General features: G+C 42.8%; 1 protein-coding gene across 2 annotated transcripts in view; it reads right to left on the minus strand.

The window, feature by feature from the left end:
• Positions 1 to 19,097, minus strand: part of MPPED2 (metallophosphoesterase domain containing 2) — a 208,365-nt gene that overhangs the window by 73,909 nt on the left and 115,359 nt on the right. The gene's annotated exons all lie outside the window — the stretch shown is intronic.

Consider the following 19,097-nt stretch of genomic DNA (forward strand, 5'->3'; position numbering starts at 1 on the left):
ACTAGGAAAATAGTATCCAAGACTCTCTAAGAAAGTGGTGACATCGCAATAAGTAGAATGATGCTGAGGAACTTAAGTCATAGGAGATGAAAATAGTTATTTGTGGAATTGACCACATTCATTTATGGGTCACATAAAATCAGATAAGTAGGGTGCTTGGCGGGTCGCTCTTGAGAGTAGAGGAGACAAGGATTTGAGTCTGGCCTCTGACACATATTGGCGGTGACCTCAGGCAGGTTGTAACCTTTCAGTGACCCAGGCAACACTATAGGAATATAAGTTATGAGTTACAGATGTGCATTGGTGAAGGGAGTTTCCACTGGGAATTCCCAATATTGAGGAAATCATTAGTCTGTACCACTCCTTCTCACTCACCCCCCCCAAAAAAAATCAGATATATTGGGGGGAAAAAAGAGGGAAAAAAAAGACTCGGGAGACATGCTGTCACGTTGATTATTTCAACACAGAAAAAGACTTTTGTATACGTGGATTTCTTTTCCCTCTGTTTGTTGAGGCAAGCTAATTGAGAAATAAGGGTCCGTGTACTTTGCTGCAATGTGTACCAAGAAGGGCAAGATGAAGCTAACAAATGGAGTTGGAAGAGCTGCTAGCCCAGAGGCTAACAAACGGGTCTGAGGAGGAAGGATAGTGGGCCATTTTCCCAGAGGGAAGAAGACAAAAAGCCTTCCTGCTCCCATAAACACTGGGAAATAACACGAGAGGGGATCAAGACCATGCTGGCCAACGGGGTGGAAAAAATGATGCAGTCAGAGACCTTTTGCATCCTCAATTTTATGCTTTTCCAAAAAAGAAGAATGACTTTCAGCCTTTTCATACTAAGATCATCAGAAAATTGGCTTGAGAGACATTAAAACAGCAACTCAGATTTCCTTTCTGCTTAGGCATTACACACGAGAGTAATACTGAATTTCTGCTTTCTACCAACCCAATGATTAATCCAGCAATCAAAGTCTATTCAGTGTCTACTATGTGCCAGGCACTGCTCTAGGCTCAAGGGATACCGAGCCAGAATGAAAAAAAAAAACCTTGCCTTCAGGGGGCTTATATTCTACAGATGGACACATGTAAACAGCTAAGTAAAATAATCTAGGGGCAGCTAGGTGGCGCAGTAGATAGAGCACTGGCCCTGGAGTTGGGAGGACCTGGGTTCATATCCAGCCTCAGAAGCGTAATACTAGCTGTGTGACTCTGGGTGGGTCCCTTGACTCCAATTACCTCATATTAAAAAAAAAAAGTAATAACAGTAAAATAATCTATAGAAATTGGGCTATTTCTCTGAGAATTAGGAGACGAATGAAAAGAGCATCCCCAAGACTCTTGAAAGTAGAGATTGTTCCAGACTCTGTATTTATAACTTGCACAGTATCTGATACCTAGAAGGCATCTAAAAAATGCTGGTTGATTGCCGGACTGAATTAACCCTGCTGGAAAATTCAAAGTCCATCATGAAAGGCCGAAAAATCACGTAGGGGTGGGAAGTGCAAGGGTGGGATATTTCTCTCTGGGATCCTTAGCAAGCACAACAAAGAGAAAACTCTCCACCATCTGCTTGCAAAACTGTTTGTTTTTAAGGTGAGTGCATTCTCAAGAAGGCAGGCTAGGGACAGGAGTCAAAACAGTAAGTGCCTTTAAGAATGCCTTTTCATTTTTTTCTTATTTGTGGTCATTAATAATGAATCTGATTTATTCTCTGAAGTCTGGAAAGGACAGCCTTCTAGGAGGTTAACTATTTCTCCCACAGTCACAGGAGTGATAATCCATTTTAAGCTCTATGCCAGCAGGGAAACACGCTAAATACTGCTCCAGAACATAGACTCTACCACTCAACCCCAGAGGGAGCAGAAGCAGACAACAGTGGGAGATGTTGGGGCAGCTGATGCTAAAGACAGACCTGGGATGGGAGGAACAGGAGAGGGGGAGCCTGAGCCTGGGTCAGTAGCAGATTCTGATAAGATATGAACCAGGGAAATCAGGTCTGGATTGTTTCAACTGGTAGGGAGGTGGCCTAATGTTGGTATTTGAGTGAACCGAAGGTTGGAAAAGATGGAGCAGGACCAAACAGCATCTAATGAAGCTGCTAGTGTTGAGGGTGAAAGACGCACAAAGGCCGGCAAATCAGCGGCAGAATAGTCATTACATATGCAAGGACGGCACCAGAAGCGTCAGGAGCTGGGAAACCAGCTTAGGCCTTCTGCACACACAAAGGAAGGGAGAGAGGAGGAAAAGAGAGAAATAGAGCCTGAGGGATAAATAGCCTCTAGAGGCACTGGCTGGTCCTGATGCCAGCCAGGACCCCAATATGCCCATCTTCCAAGGGAGAATTAAAACAAGTATAGTACTGTGTGATGGAAATCCTTCCTTCCTTCCTTCCTTACTCCTTTTCCTTCCTTCCTCCTTTCCCTCCTTTCCTTCCTCTTCCCTTTCCTCCCTCCCTCCCTTTCTACTTTTTTCCTTCCTTCCTTCCTTCCTTCCTTCCTTCCTTCCTTCCTTCCTTCCTTCCTTCCTTCCTTCCTTCCTTCCTCTTCCTTCCTTCCTTCCTTCTTTCCTTCCTTCCTTCCTTCCTCCCTCCCTTCCTCCTTCCTCCCTTCCTTCCTTCCTTCCTTCCTTCCTTCCTTCCTTCCTTCCTTCCTTCCTTCCTTCCATCCTCTCTTCCTCCCTGACATTTTAACAGTTATCAAGACTCAGGAAATCTAGTGACCATTATTAGTTTTAAAAAGTCACCTTGGTATCTGTCCAGTCCACTCAAAAAATAATCTTTGCTTCAATCTAGTGTCTGTTTTCCCAGAATTTTTGTTTTATCTGAAGGACTCTTATGTTGGCCCCTAAGAGCAGAACTGGAAGCAGCAGGTAGAGGTTACAAAGGGTAGAGGTTACAAAGACTCAAAGTTAGACTTGAGGTCAGCAAAAATGTCCTGATACTTTGAGTTAGGCCAAGGTGGCCTGAGCTGCCTTGAGATGTAAGGGGGCTCCCCCTAACTGGGGTGGGAAGAGTCCTCACACAAAGCTTACACGTACACTCATAAGGGGCCATATAAAAGGGATCCTTGGTAATAAACTCATTGGACTCTATGGCCACTGAGGTCCGCTAACTCTGAAATCGCCTGAAATATAGGCAGAAATTCCATCCACTAAATTGTGTGTAAGCTGTAATATACTCCTGCTAACTATCAGAACCAATAAATCAAGCTGAAGAACGGATTAAAGTATTTTACACAACTGAATTTATCATTGATGACAAATTGAATTTGGGGCTCTGACAGCCTGCTGCTTGCTTACACTTATGTATTTTATTTTTTTGGTAATGGTGATTTCCTAAGGAGGGAATGCAATGTTTGGTTGGAACCAAAGAGTCTGTTCTAGACAAACATAATTTTCTTTGAGAGTCATAGTTATGAGGAAAAGTTGTGTCGTGCCATAATTTTCCTATGATGTGTTCTCTCAGACACTGGAGAATGCAGAATTTTCTTTTTTTAATGGTGATAATGAGCATTTTACAAAGCAATCTGTAGTCATCATTCAGTTAACCTATACAGCATTTCCACAGGGGAGGTCTGTCCTTGTCCCTTGATAATGAAGATAAGAAAACCAAAGTACAGGGTTTTCTCTAACCTCACCCTGGGGAGAGGCCTTTTGTTTTTATTTTTTTGTTTTGTTTTGCTTTGGGAGTGTGTGTGTGTGTGTGTGTGTGTGTGTGTGTGTGTGTGTGTGCTTGCTCTTGCACATGCATGGGTAGTGTAATGATTGAGGGGAGAAGGAAAGAAGGAAGGAAAGGGAGAAAGGTAGAGGAGAAAGGAAAAGAGAGAAGGGAACGGAGGAAAAATGGAAAGGTAAAGGGAAGGGAAGGAAGAGAAAAGAGAACAGAGAACAGAATTAACTTATACAATTCTCTGTAGTCTCATGAATACTCAAACAGAAAGCTAGGCTAGTGAGATCTATAATTGCTTAGTCCAATGGTTAGTTGTTATTAATATTGAATATTTAGTTGGGTTTTTTTTGGGGGGGGCTATGCATCCTAGCAAATTATTTCAAGTATAACTTTAGTTCTAATGACAACTCCAGCACCGTTTGATATATCAGCAAGGAGCCAGACCAGCATGCACCCCATGAAACACACCTTCTTGCTCTCTGTACCTGGAGATCCTGCTTCTTCCATACCGCTATCCCCCAAAAGCTGCCCCCAGTTATATTTCCTATAAACTTGTCTTCCAGTGTAGCTTTTGTAAAAATCATCAAAGCACTTTTCTGGGGGCTCTTCAAACAATGACTTCCCTCGCAGCAACCCAGGCAGCATATAAAAACCCAGTGTCCTCTGTGGGTCCCATTTGAGGCCACAGTGAGCAACGCGGTGCCACAGGCTGCCAAGGAGAGCGCATTAGGCTCTTAAGACAAAAGCATCCAAACAGACCTGTTTTGCAGACTGATTAATAAAAACAAGGTGTGAGGACTAATCACAAATCGAGCCCTGTTTTGCAGATTAATAGAACAAAGACACATGAGAGCAGGGGAGGTTACAACACTAGAATACAAATAAGCAAAGGCAGACACCGAAACTCACTTGGATGTAAGTCATCACCGGCCAAAGCCAGGTCCTGCCACCTGAGCCTCAGGGCACCATAGCCAGGAAGGGATGAAATTTCGGCTCAGGAAGAGATCTCACCTCCTCAGACAACCCAGCAAGGAGGTCGATCTGTGCTGTATCTCCATGTGGCTTCTTACTTCCAAATGGATATAAAAATCTCTCCAACAGGATGAGATGTGAATCTAGGTATGCCCAGGAACCATAGAAGCATAGAGGGTCACAGTACAAAGGATTTCAGGCCTCAGAACATTGAGTGTCAGTACTAGAACGGATCTCAGAGGTCTTCTATTCTTAGCCAGCCTCCCATTCCCATTTCAAAGGAGAAAAAACTGAGTCCTAGAAGGGGGAAGCGTCTGCCTCAAAATCCCACAACTAATTCAATGAGCTGGGAGTAGATCTCTGATCCCTATTCCATTTCAGCTCATAACAGGCAAAATCACTGTGCATTTATTAAAGTCAACATTCCTATGTTTCAAGCTATTATTAGCTATGCCTATATCCATAGGCAATGGAGGAATTGACATGTTTCGGTCGAAAGGATGCCGGCCCTGTAAATCAGAAGGCTTCTGTTTTGCTGCCTCATTGATATTCCTAAGGCATAGACCAGGCTTGCTGGAGAAGCATCATTGGCTCTCTGTTGCCCCTAAGATACAATTCGTAGGAATATAAAGCTCATCCAAATGAGGGTCCACACTATGGCTGCAGACTCCTTTCTCTCCACAATCCTCCTCCTCACGTCTTCTATGTCCCAGGCAAACTGGACGATGTCTTCTCTATGCCCTCCATGCCTTTGCCCAGGCTACCGCCAATGGCTGGAAAGTTCTCTCCTTACTTCTACCTCCTGAAATCCTCGTCTCCCTTCAGGGCTCAGCTTAGGATGCCACCTCTTACAAGAAGTCTTCCCTGATTCCCCACTTATTAGGAATCTCTTCCAACCCCTGGAAACTGCTGTGTGTGTACTTTGTATTTGTTTAATTTTGTGCATGCTTTGTGCTCCTCTAGAATGTGGCACACTATCTCTTGGAATCAGAGGACCTAGGTCCAAATCTCACCCCTGATGCTTCCTGTCTGTGTGACTGTGGGCAAGTCATTTAACTTCCCTGCCTTAATTTCCTTGTATGAAGAAGGGGAGAAGGGTAGACTAGATGGCCCCCGATGGCCATCTACATGGCCTTCCAGCTCCTGACCTATGGTTCTAAGGGAAGGTCTGCTTCTATTTTTGTCTTGTGTATGGTAGGTGCTTAATAATGTCTGCTGAACTGAACTGAATAACTATCTAACCCTGAGTAAGTTTCATTCTTTTGAAAACTCAGTTTCCTCTAAGAATATAATTTTACGCAATAGAGACATGTATATGGGTCAACAGAATTATGTATATGGACTGTCAGGGCAGCTAGGTGCACATAGTGCACAGAACACTGGGCCTGGAGTTAGGAAGACCTGGGTTCAAATCCAGCTTTACACACTTCCCAGCTGTGGGATCCTGGGCAAGTCACTCTACCCTGTTTGCCTCAGTTTTCTCATCTGTAAAATGAGCTGGAGAAGGAAATGACAAACCATTCCAGCATCTTTGCCAAGAAAACCCCACATGGGGTCACAAAGAGTCAGACACAACTGAAGAACAACTGAACAACAGTATGGGACTGCATCTGACTGGGCCACAGACAAAAAGCAGCATGAGAATGTGGAATGGCAGATAGGACACTTGGGTTTATGAAATTTAGAACTCTAATGGGACTTTTGAAATCTCCAGACCAAACAACCCTGTCACGGATTGAAAAACAGAGGACCAGAGAAATTCAATCCTTTGTCCAAGGCCCAATACGTAGTGACTGGGTCTGGGCTCCAACATCAACCCTTCTGACTCCAGAGCCAGCGCTCTATTAGGGCACCACCCTACTCCTCGTTTTGTTACTTCTGGGTCTCTGTTTGCTCATCTGTAAATGAAGAAGCTGGACGAGATGATCTCAATGGTCACGTCCAGCTCTACCATCACAGTTCAAAGGAAGGATAACAGTAACTTCTCAAACTCCCCATTTCAGTTTGTTTATTGAAATCCATTTCTTTTTTTGTACATAGGTACCATGACTTAAAAAAAAGTTTACCACTTCAGGAGTAACTGTCATGCTCATGCTCCAAAAACCATCTTCAGAAGCTCCCTATTGCCTCTTGGATAAACCATTCAGACCAATATTTAAAGTCATCCATTCATATCTAGCTGTGACTCTCTTCTTTTCTTCATTGTGATTTGACTATTCTTTATCTTCTCATTTTGAATTTAATTTTATTATTAGTAATTGTCAACAACACACATGTAAAACGTACAAAAAACCAAGAGGTTTGTCTAAGAAATGGAGACCTTTGTGTGTTGAACAATGTAACAACCAACAATATTACTCTCTCTCTCCTCTCTCTCTCTCTCCTGCTTCTTTTGTTTGTTTTCTTCTGCGTAAACTTAAAATGTTTTATAGGAGCTTATTTTTGGTATCTGTCACACTCTGTTAGTTCACCCTCCCTCTCCAGCCTCACCGAAGTCCTTTCTTGTAACAAACAGGAAAGAAGGAGACAAGCATTTATGAAGTACCTACTATGTGCCAGGAACCATGCTAAGTGCTTCACGAATATTATCGGGTTTGATCTTCACAACGATCCTGGGAGGCAAGTGTTATTATTGCCCTATTTTACAGATGGGAAAACTGAGACAAATCGAGGTGAAATGACTTGCCCACAGTAAGACAGCTGGTTAAGTGTTTGAGGTCATATTTGAACTCAGCTCAGCCCTTTGTGGACTATGCAGCCACCTACCTGCCTATAAATTTTGCCTAAAAAATTACACACAAATGTGTAGAATCAAGCAAAACATAATGAATACGTTCATAACAGAACAGAGGTGCCAAAGGAGACCTACATTCATCTACCTACCTTCCCCCGAATCTCAGAACAACATTTCCCATCTCTGTGACTTTGTGTAGGCTGTTCCTCATGCCTGGAAGGCCCTCCCTAATCACCTTTGCCCCTTATAATGTTTAGCTTCCTTCAGGGCTCAGCTCAGGTACCATCTCCTATGAGAAGCTAATCCTGACGCTCATTTTAAAAATTTCCTCTCACTCTTCAAATAATCCTGTATTTATTTCTCCCCATTGTTACCCTTCTCTCCTCTCCCCACTCAATAGAATATTCAAAGCTCCCTGAGGTGGGACAGGTTACATGCCTAGCTCTTAAATACAATGCTTGTTCATTCAAAAGGTAATAAAGGAATTGGGAGTTCATTTGTCCCAGACCCGGCTGGCCCAAGTTTCCTGGGCAGAGGGAACTGGGTGAATGTGAAGATGTTTTACTGGAAATGTAATATCTCCATCTCTGTGAGTATTTATTTAACCAAAGAAAGTTTACACAGCTTGGGAGGCAGAATTCTGCATGTCTAGCTTTGCTCAGTTTCTAACCCGGCCAATTCCCAGGACCACTTCTTTTTCATTCCTGTTGCCCTTTAGTTGGGGAAGCTCAGAAAAAGACACAGACTTTGTTTATGTCTAATGCAGTCGAGGGAACAAAGGTATTTGGTTCAATAGTTTTAGGATGGGAAAGAAAGATTTTATTTCTTCCATTACGGTTTCATTTGCCCCCACTAAAAACCTGAGTTATTATCTTACGGATTTAGTCCTCAGACTATTAGAGTCACAGGGGACACCCAAGGATCAAAGTGAGAGGCAGCATGGTTACAATGATGAGAAGTGAATTGGTCTTAGAATCAGGAAGACCTGAGTTCAAATCCTGTCCCCAGAACATATCAGGTTCTTGATGCTAGACCATTATAATTGACCTATACTAGTAGTGTTACACTCAAATCGAAATGGATGCCATTAATCCATATATAAGGATCCCTGCCAGCTGCCGACTGACCTTGTTTTAAAATGTAATATTATTTATTATAATGTACTGCATTTTTATTTATTTCATCAAATATTGACCAATTGCATTTTGATCTGTTTCAGGTCAGTACTGAAGACTCCATGCAGTCCATGGGCTATGCATTTCATACCTCTGACCTACAGTTCTCTATAAGAAGGGTTAGAGGCACATGGTACCTATGGAGTCAAAGGACCTGGGTTCAACTGCCACCTCTGATGTGTGACCTTAGGGATGTCATTAGCTTCTCTGGGCCTCAGTTTCCTCACCGATACAGTGAGGGGGTTGGACTAGAGATCTTCTTGGTTTAGCTCTATGAATCCCTATGAACACAGCACCATGGAAACAGCATTGATTCTAGGCCCGAAACACTTGGGTTCAAATTCTGTCTCTGCTGTTTATTTCCTATATGACATTAGGCAAATCACCTAACCTTCCCTGGTCCTAATTTCCTCATCTGTAAAATGATTAAGTTGCTATCCACTTCCTGACACAGAGAGAACACATTCAGGAGGCAAAATCAGACATACTTTTTTGATCACGATCAGTTACAAGAGTGTTGTTTTTCTCTCTCTTTTTTTTAAGTGGAGAGAAAATAAATGATTATTAGTTAAAAAATTAAATTAAATTAAAAACTAATGAGGAAGACTAGATAGCTTCTGAGTTCATTTCCAGCTATCCATCTGTGATCCTATAAGTTCACATATCCTAACTTGGAATTTTATTTGCTCCTTTTCAGATTAATATAACTAAAATTAACATCCCATTTCTGGTAGGGACAATTATAAGAAGGTAGATTTAGAATTGAAAGGGACCTAGTTCTCATTTTACAGATGAAGAAACTGAGGCCCAGAAAGGCCAAAGCATTATTCACAGAGGTGATATGCATGGCAGAGCCATCTTCCTCTACCCATAGCACTTTATCTTCTGAAAATTGACTGTGAGGAGGCTTCTGTGTGGCCTAAAAAGCAGGCCCACCTTATCAGTTTCAATAGGAAGGCTGCCATGTCCCAGAATTTCAATATGTACTGTAGCTTCAGCTACAGAGGTGAAAACAATTGTCTCCATTTAGCAAGCCACTCAGGCATCACAATCACTTGGTTTTATCATACAGAAGAGGCCTTCATACAGAAGAGAACTGATCATCCCATTACTTGGAAGAATGGAAAAACAACATGGCACCTCTGGTCTTTCTTCTCCCCAGCAAACACAGCTTTGGTCTTCCTTGGTCTTCAGGGTTGATTTATTATTGAGGCATCAATAATTCCAACCCTACTCCTTATTTAATGAGATCCATACTCAACACACTTTTGCAAAAGCTTCAGGTCTGAGAGTGTCCAGCCCAACCAATTAAGCCTGCCAATATTCTCATAGGCTCTCTTGGGAAATTTTATCCCAAACAGTTACGTATTTAGACTTGTTCTTAACCACTTCCTCTGATTTGTCCTTACTTACCGGTGGACTGGTTTCCCCACCCCACTTCTCTGACCTTCCATTTTGAGCTACAGAATGCTTCCTCCAAATCTCATTATCCAATATTAACAGATAATGCAAAGGCATTTGTTACCTAACCTAAGATGATCTTTAGGATACTGGATCCATATCTTTAGAACACAGGGTCCAATGGATGTTTCCGGGACTCTGGATGAGTTCTCTTAGATCTCTGGCTTGCCTTCTTTGCTCCCCAGTGGGTCCAACCCCAATTAGTCCCACTATCCTTGCTTCTAATTAGATTTACTCTATCATTCCCCTGAATTTGTAAGTCATTTCTTGGTCGATGTCCCATCTTGAACATTCCATATCAAATTTATAGGTCCTGTCCCCAAAATTCCTCGAATTCATTGTGTGTGTGTGTGTGTGTGTGTGTATGCATGTAGCTAACATTTATTAAGTGCCTACTATGTGCTTTACAATTATCTTATTTGATTTCCACAACACCCCTAGGTGCTATTATTATCCCTATTTTACAGATGAGGAAACCAAGGCAGGTAGAAGTTAAGTAACTTGCCAACACCGCTTATAAATGTCTGACCTCATGTCTTCTATTCCTGGCACCACCAGCTGGCCTCTCGTCTCGGCTATTCCATTTTCACAGTTGACCTCAACTGGAAACATTCTGAAGGGGTGACTAGGACCCCAAATTGTGCCCAACCTAACTTTATCAAGTCTATTGTCTTTGGCATTCCCTTTTTGCCTCCAGCAACCAGTGGGTTTATACAATGGAAACCACCCTCCAAGTTTTCTGCAGACTGAAAGACAAAAGGAAAACTACTGGAGCCCTGGCATGGCAGAATGAGAAATATGCACAGCTCTGAACCTTCTTCACGCCTGAGACTGCTGGGACAGCGCCAGGCCCTGCCTTCAGCAGCACGCACTGCCCGAGCTTCCTTCTGGGTGCTGGTGCCCAGGAGCTGCAATCTGATTGGCTCACTGCGCTTCAGTGAAGGGAACCCACATGGAACCAAGTGCATCTAGACTGGCGAAGCATTCACCACTCTGAAGCAGTGCCAACTGGCAGAAAAGCAATGACCTCACTTTGGGGGCATGCCGATAAGCAAAGCTTTCACTATGAAAAGTATTCTCTTCAAAGTTAGTGCTGCTCTAAGTTAAAGGACACATCCTTCCTTTCTGTCAATAAGTGATAAGGTAAGCATTTTGGGGGGAGCAGAGGGGAGTTTGTTTGGACATTGGTTGGTAAACGCCTGTTGTGTTGAAACAAAATATATTAATGGGAGGGGGTGGGACAGGGAGATCGGGGAGAGAAGGACAGAGAAGGGGAGGGGGAGAGAGAAAGACAGGAGAAAGAGGGAGGGAGGAAGGAAGAGAGAGAGGACAGAAAAGAGAAATGGAGAAAGGGAAGGGGGGAGAGAGAAAGGGAGAGAAGGAGAGGGAAAGAGAAAAAGAAAAAGAGAAGAAAGAGAGAGAGAGAGAGAGAGAGAGAGAGAGAGAGAGAGAGAGAGAGAGAGAGAGAGACTCTGTCTGAAGCAAAAGATGCACTTTATTCACAAATAGCCAAATTAATCCTCACTGCTGTCATTCACTACAAAATTTTCTCATGTCATCACTTAGGTGTAGAAGCCCCTAAATCATACTATCTCAAGAAGTGATGCACATCTCTATGCCCTTTCCCTGAATCAAAGACTTTCACAATTGGAAAGGACCACAGTGGCCATCTAGCTCAACAGATACTTGAATAACCTTCATGCCCAACACTCCCATCCCATATCACAACCCCTACAAAAGGTCACTCAGCCTTTTCTTTAGATTCTCCAATGAGGAGGAATCCTTGACCTCCAGGACAACCCATTCCACTTAGGATAGTGCCACGCATTAAGAAGTTCATAGATTCATAGGTTTAGAAATGGAAGGGCCTTAGAAGTCATTAAGTCCAACACCTTTGCTTTACAATTAAGGAAACTGAGGCCCTGATAGGATAAGGAACTTGCCCAGGGTCACACAGCTAGTAAATATCTGAGGTGGAATACACCACAATCTCTCTCTCTCTCTCTTTCTCTCTCTCCCTCTCCTTGCTCTGTGTGTGTGTGTGTGTGTGTGTATGTGTGTGTGTGTTTGCCTACACACTGAGCTGAAATCTGTCTCTCTACAACTTCTAACAATTCTGGGTGGCCAAGATGAGAAACGGACCCTGAATTCTTCCTCACCACAGGCATGACCTTCGAATAAAATCAAGGCTACATCTGGATGATTCTTTCAATCATGAGCTGGCTACAGAATGAAGGTGGTTTCTGTAACCACAACAGCTCCATTGCTGCCTAAATGTGCATCTAGAAATGGGATTTACCGATACAGACATCAATAGGAGTAGGGGGAGAGGGAGATGTGCAGAGGGAAACCGATCAGCCTTGCTTTTTTGCTTCCCTTCCCCTCCCCCCCCCATAAACAAGGCGGCTGTTCAAAATCAAAAAGGGAATCTGACTCCATGTGGATTTAAGAGCCGCCAGCAGTGGAGGCATTCCGAAAGAGGCAAAAATGTAAACAAACCCCGTAATTCTAGAGATGAGGAAACTGGGCATGGGTTTCACAATGGGAGAGTCTAAGGCCCAGTGCCAAGGAAAATGAAATGGGAGCCTGCACCTTTTAAGCGAGACCATGTCAAAAGACCAGGACATATTTGCCTTAACACAGAGACAGAAGACCTCTCTCTGCCAGTCCCTTTCTGAACTGCTGACTTCTCCTACTGAATAAATGCCGGAATTCCTGAGAGCCTGGTACAGAACCAATATTGTTTTTCCAGGCTCCTTGGGTGCGCATGGAGACCGAGAACTTTGGGGGTTTTTTTGCTGAATGTGGAGATGTTGCTGCTGCTGCTGCTGAGATGGTTTCTTCTTCTAAAGGCCTAGTTAATTACAAAGTAAAAGTATGAAAACAAAATAAATGAGCCTCCTCAGCTAGGAACCCCATCTCCATCCCATCCTGGGAGCTGTCAATTGGCTTTCTTATTCCCACACTCGATATCGGCTGTTAATTTGCTTGCGATTTCAAGAGCTTGAAGACTGTCAGCAAAATCTATGATGCATTACAGAACTTATAATTGGAAATAAAAATGCCGGATGCTTTTGTGACAGGGTAGACACCAAGACTGAATGTACGCACTGATCAGAATGGGTAGGCACTAACAACCTTAGAGCTATTTGTAGGCAAACATAATTATAAACGCCACCAAGGAGCCGGCTGGCAGCTACAGTTTTGGCTCTTACAATGAAAATAAATGCATACGAAATTATGTCGAGAGACAGAACAACCCGAGGATTTTTCAGAATAAAGAGCTAGGGGCGGTGGGACAAAGAGAGGCAACACAGTTTTTGCCTCTTTCACCGACGCAAGTTACTGGTCATTCTGCGGAAGCTTTTCACCTATTTCGGTCATTTCAGAATTGTACTGGCTTGCTGCTGCCAGGCCGTATTTCTTGCTGCAGAAGCAAAGACCCTTCTTTCCAGGGTCACTAAATCAGGCAAATTAAACCCAGGGCCACTCTGATACATGCAAAAGTAAGCTGCTTGTTCCTGAATCTCTCTATCACCCTATAGATCAAATGCCTGGGGACTGGAAACCGCACTAGTGTTCATTAAAAGCTACAGGAGGTCATTTGGTGTTTCTGTTTGAGAGGATAAAAGGGAGCAGGGTCCTAGTAAAGAACGCTCCTGTTTCTGCTAGGGGAGTGTTTTGTTTTTATTTGTTTTTTATTTATTGTATCTGTAGCTCAGAGGCATGTGATCAATTACAACATGACACACTAGAAAAAAATGCTTGACTTGTAGCTGGAAGATCTGGAACTGTGTCCCAAGCCTGCCACTCGCTACCTTGGCACTGGGGACACAGTGGATGGATAGCTGGACCTGAAATAAGGAAACTCTGAGTTCAGATTTTGCCTTTGCTATGCTCTGAAGAAATTATAGATCAACCAATGTAACTTTATATGGACTAAAACAAGCAAAAGCAAGAAAACAACATATACAATATGTGTCAATAGATGTAAACAGAATGTAGATAGACTGAGGTAAGTAGAATGTAAATAGAAAGAACATTCCCCCCCAAAAAAACCCCTGCACATTACAATTACTATGACCAAGTTTGAGACCATAGATCAGATGAGAAAACAGACCTCCCTTCCTTCTTTGTAAATGTGGAGAATATAGAAGGGGATCACTGAATTATTAGTCAGACTGGTGTGTTCATTAGTTTTGCTGACTGTTTTTTTTTCCTTCCTTTTGAAAATTCTTTGTTATGAGGGATGGTTCACTGGGAGGGGAGGAATATATTGGGAAATGCAGGTTATATAGAACAAAAATATCAATAAAATTTGTGGAAAAATCAAATGAGGGGCTTAGATTAAGTGGAGAAGGGTTATATTGAATTTCTAAACTCTTGAAGGTCTGAGTGGCAGTGCAATGTAGTGGAAGAAGGCAGGTTTGGGAGGCTGCCGAACTGGCACATACAGTAGGCATTTAATAAATGCTTGCTGGATTAGATTGGATTTGATTCCCGGTTTGGCTCTTAGATACCTTTGGGAGCCTAGACAAGTCACTTCCCTCTAGGCTTTAGTTTCTGTAAAATAAAGGGGTCGGAGCAGCTGTGCACTACAGTCCTCTGCCAGCTCTAAATTCTATCATCTTCACAGCTCTGATATTGTATGTTCTGACATTGCTTTCAGCTCTGATACCATATGCTTTAAGGTCCCTTCCAGCTTTGGCATTCTGTGTTCTAGGGTCCCTTATAGCTCTGGCATTCTGCGTTCTAGGGTCCCTTCCAGCTCTGACATTCAGTGTTCTAGGGTCCCTTCCAGTCCTGACATTGTATATTCTAGAATCCCTTCCAACTCTGACATTTTATGTTCTAAGAACCTCTGAGTTCTGACAGTCCATGTTCTAAGGTCCTTCTCAGTTCTGATATTCTGTGTTCTAAGGTCCCTTCCAGTTCTGCTGTGTGTAAAGGAAACAACAACAGTCACAACCATGAAAAAAAAAACCCTAATCTGTTGGTTGCCCCCAAGAAGCTTGCATCTATTGGAGTAACCCAGAGCCATGAGCTGAACCCAGACCACCTGCCTCTACGTTCAGGGCATTCTGGCTGCCTCTGTAGTCTTCCTTCAAGGCTCTATGAAGGGCAGCAAAAGAAAATGGATGCCCAGGATTGCCACAGAACCAGCCTGTAGACCCCATGGTGGGAGCAGTCAAGCCATGCCCTCAGAAGGTGTCTCTGTTCACTTTGATGGGCCAGGCATCCCACTTGGAGCATCCAGTCCATACCATGTACTTCTCCCAGACCCAGCAGGCTCAAGTCAAATTCTCTGGACCTCAGAGGTAGTTGCTATGCATCCCCGCCTGCTCCTGTGTGTCCGGAGTTATTTTCTACGTAAAAATTCTGCTAAAGTGTAAGTTAGAAGGCACTTCTGGAATTCTCCCAGGTCTTTAGAAAGCTTTCAGATGTACCACAAGCCATAAACGTTAATGCATATGGGCTGAGCTTTCTTTCCTCTACCTATACCAAATGGCAATTTACATTTTCTAAACACAGGAGTTATAACTACTTCCCCAGTCTGATGACAATTATTTCTAAGAAACCTCTGACAGGCTAGAAACTCTCAACATCACAGCTGTTATTCAGAGCTTGATCTCACTTTTTAAATTAAAACCACTTGCTGGATCAGCAAATGAGAACTTTTCCTCTGGAAAAACCATCAGAAACCCATGTAAATCAGCCTTACTCATTTTAAGAATGGCACAGCTTGAGGGGATGATGTTAGCATTAGGTGGCACCATGGATAGAGGGGACTGAGGTCAGGAAAAGGGCAGTTCAAACCCAGCCTCAGAAACTGGTTAGCTCAGGGACCCCAGGCAAATCATTTAACTTCTGATTGTCTCAGTTTCCTCATCTGTAAAATGGGGATGATAATAACACCTACCTCTCAGAGTTGTGAGAATTAAATCATATTTTTACAAGTGCTTTGCAAGCTTTAAAGTGCTGTATAAATGCTGGCTGTTATTATTATTTTTATTTACCTGCAAGTGAATTTCAGTGGGTTGAAGAGGGGGAAGGGTTAGGATCCAGTCTGAGAAAAGTGGTCATTTTCATATCAAGCCATCCCTGTTGAAGTTCGCAGAAAATAAAGCTCCAGCCACTCAAGAGTCAATATAATTTAATTTTGTATCAACATTTATAACTGATTGGTTGTACTTTAAGGCCCACAAAGAGCTTTCCAGATGGCATCTCTCTAGATCTTTACAACCCTTCACCAAAGGCACAATTACTGATTATTATTTTACAGATGAGGAAACTGAGGTTCAGAGCAGTTATGTGTTCTCCATGGCCACACAGCAAGTAGGTGAATGAGGTTGGATTTAAACATTTTATAATTCTGTAGCTTAGTGTCTGTTTTCATTCCCAATACGTTTCCTTTTAAATAATAGTACAGTTATTTGTACTGGGCTCCATCCCTTTCTTTCTTTCCTTCCTTCCTTTTTTTTCTTTCTTTCTCTTCCTTCCTTCCTTCCTTCCTTCCTTCCTTCCTTCCTTCTTCCTTCCTTCCTTCCTTCCTTCCTTCCTTCCTTCCTTCCTTCCTTCTTCTTCCTTCCTTTTTTTCTTCCTTTCTATTTTTGGAGGCAATCAGGGTTAAATGACTTGCCCAGGGTCACACAGTTAGTAAGCATCTGAGGCCGAATTTGAACTCAGGTCCTCCTGAGCCGGCGCACTATCCACTGGGCCACCTAGCTGCCCAAATAGTGGACTTTATATTTGATTTTATATATTGAATTTGGAGATAATAGGTCATCTATGGAACTGGGATCCTTTTCAAAGCTCTTGCGCCTATAAATTTCTGATTTCAATCATCACACCACCTTCTGAATTCACAGAGAACGTGGATTATCATATCCATTTTTCAGATAGAAATCTGAGGCATAGAGAATACAAGTGATTTGTCTAAGGCCACCGAGCCAGGAGCAGCTATGATCTTAGGGAGACCCACAGTATTGTTTCAGAGAAGCCCAGAGGGAGAAGGTAGCTCAGAGGGTATCTGGCCCAACCTGGACCTGAAAGAGATTTCCTCCACGTGAACCCAATGTTTCTCATGGCTGCTCGTTATCCTTCTGCATAGCTTTGATTATCTCGATTGTTTCCTTGCATCAAACCTAAAGCCACCTCTCTGCATCCTGCCCCCCATTGCTCCATGGTCCCAGAGAAGATCAAGTGGAACACATCCAATTCTCCATGATGACCTTTCAAATGCTTCATGATTACTCTCCTGTTCCCTTAAAATCTTCTCTTCTTCAACCATACATCCGCTAGAAATTCAAATCTTAAAATTCTCAATATACATGCAGGGATGTGCTACAGCCAGCTCAAACTACATGGTTTTCCAGCTTCTCTATATGAACCCAACTGTCTCCCATGGCTGCCCATTCTCCTTTGTTGTTAAATGAGAGCTGGTTGTTAAATTTTGGATGGGAGAATTTACACTTTAGAAATTGGCAAACTGAGGGGCAGCTAGGTGGCGCACTGAGTCAGGAGGACTTGAGTTCAAATCCGACCTCAGACACATAATCCTCACTAGTGTGTGACCCTGGGAAAGTCACTTAACTCCACTATCTAGCAGGAAGGAAGGAAGGAAGGAAGGAAGGAAGGAAGGAAGGAAGGAAGGAAGGAAGGAAGGAAGGAAGGAAGGAAGGAAGGAAGGAAGGAAAGAAGAAAGGAAGGAAGAAGGAAGGAAGGAAGGAAGGAAGGAAGGAGGAAGGAAGGAAGGAAGGAGGAAGGAAGGAAGGAAAGGAGGAGGAAGGAAGGAAGGAGGAGGAGAAGGGAGGGAGAGAGAAGGGAGGAAGAGAGAGAGAGAGAGAGAGAGAGAGAGAGAGAGAGAGAGAGAGAGAGAGAGAGAGAGAGAGAGAGAGAGAGAAATTGGCAAACTGCACATCAGGGCTTGATTTGTTGTTTTCCAGACTTGAGAAAGTGTTAATAATGGAGATTAAACTTAAAAGTGTGTCCTGCCTATTTTTTTGGAGGGGGAGAGGAAGTCAATTGCTAAACATCTGTTAATACATCCTTTGATGCTGAACTTAGAAACCATCTGCTTTCATGTCTTCACTGTATAGGAGAGGAAAATCTAGACCCAGAAAAATGAACTGACTTAACCCAACAAAGGGATAGTAGCAGAGTCAGGACTACAACCTAAATTCTGATTTCCTCCCGAGTGCCTTTCAGTAACAGCAGAACTAAAATTTTCCTTTTCTCAACAACTATGTTCTCGGTCAAAAGAAAAAGTACAATGGAATTCTCATAAGTTGGCATCAAAGTCTGTAAAACCCCAGTCCAGCAAGAGCTTTTGAAAAATGTGAAGGTTTGTTAGGTTCACAATTCATGAAGGACCCACAGGAGTTCTCTGCAAAGACCATGCTGGCATGGCCCTTCAATGCAGTCATTTTTGCTCCCTAGTCTCTTGTCCTTGAAACTCTGTGATCCTCCATTTTTGGACAAATACAAATGGAAGGACATTAGGAGATCAGGAAAAAGACAAGTAAGACTTGTTCATTGCTTCTAGTTCTAATAACTACATTAAGAATAATAATAGTAACAACAACAGCAATAATAATAATAGTAGTAGTAGTAGTAGTAGTAGTAGTAGTATCTATACCCTCCGTGACATTCCATATGTAAGATAATATCAATCAATAAACAAATATTTATTAAGCACCAACTGTATGTTAGGTACTTGTCTACAAACTCCTGGTTTAGGGGAGAACATCACTCTTCAATCACTGTATATATAATTATGACACCCCTACTCCATGCAGTTAGCCCAGTTCTGCAGAAGCTAATTATCTAGGATGATGCTTATCTTTCCAGCCCCAACTCTGTTATCAATACTATTTCAACCCAGCTCTGTGGTTTGTTTTAGGGACCATTGGATCAAACCAAACTCTGGAATGTGACCTAAAGAACACTTCAAACATGTTGAGGCTCTCCCAAACCATCAAGGTCCCACCAAACTGGAGGTACCCATGGGCACACTGGAATTATCTGTCTAAGCCAGGCCCCAGATCTCTGGATCTTCAAAGGGCTGGGTAGGAAAGTTCATCAGGGT

Source organism: Phascolarctos cinereus, unplaced genomic scaffold, assembly GCF_003287225.1.
Source record: "Phascolarctos cinereus isolate Bilbo 61053 unplaced genomic scaffold, phaCin_HiC Scaffold_9;HRSCAF=440, whole genome shotgun sequence".
NCBI classification, from domain to species: Eukaryota; Metazoa; Chordata; class Mammalia; order Diprotodontia; family Phascolarctidae; genus Phascolarctos; species Phascolarctos cinereus.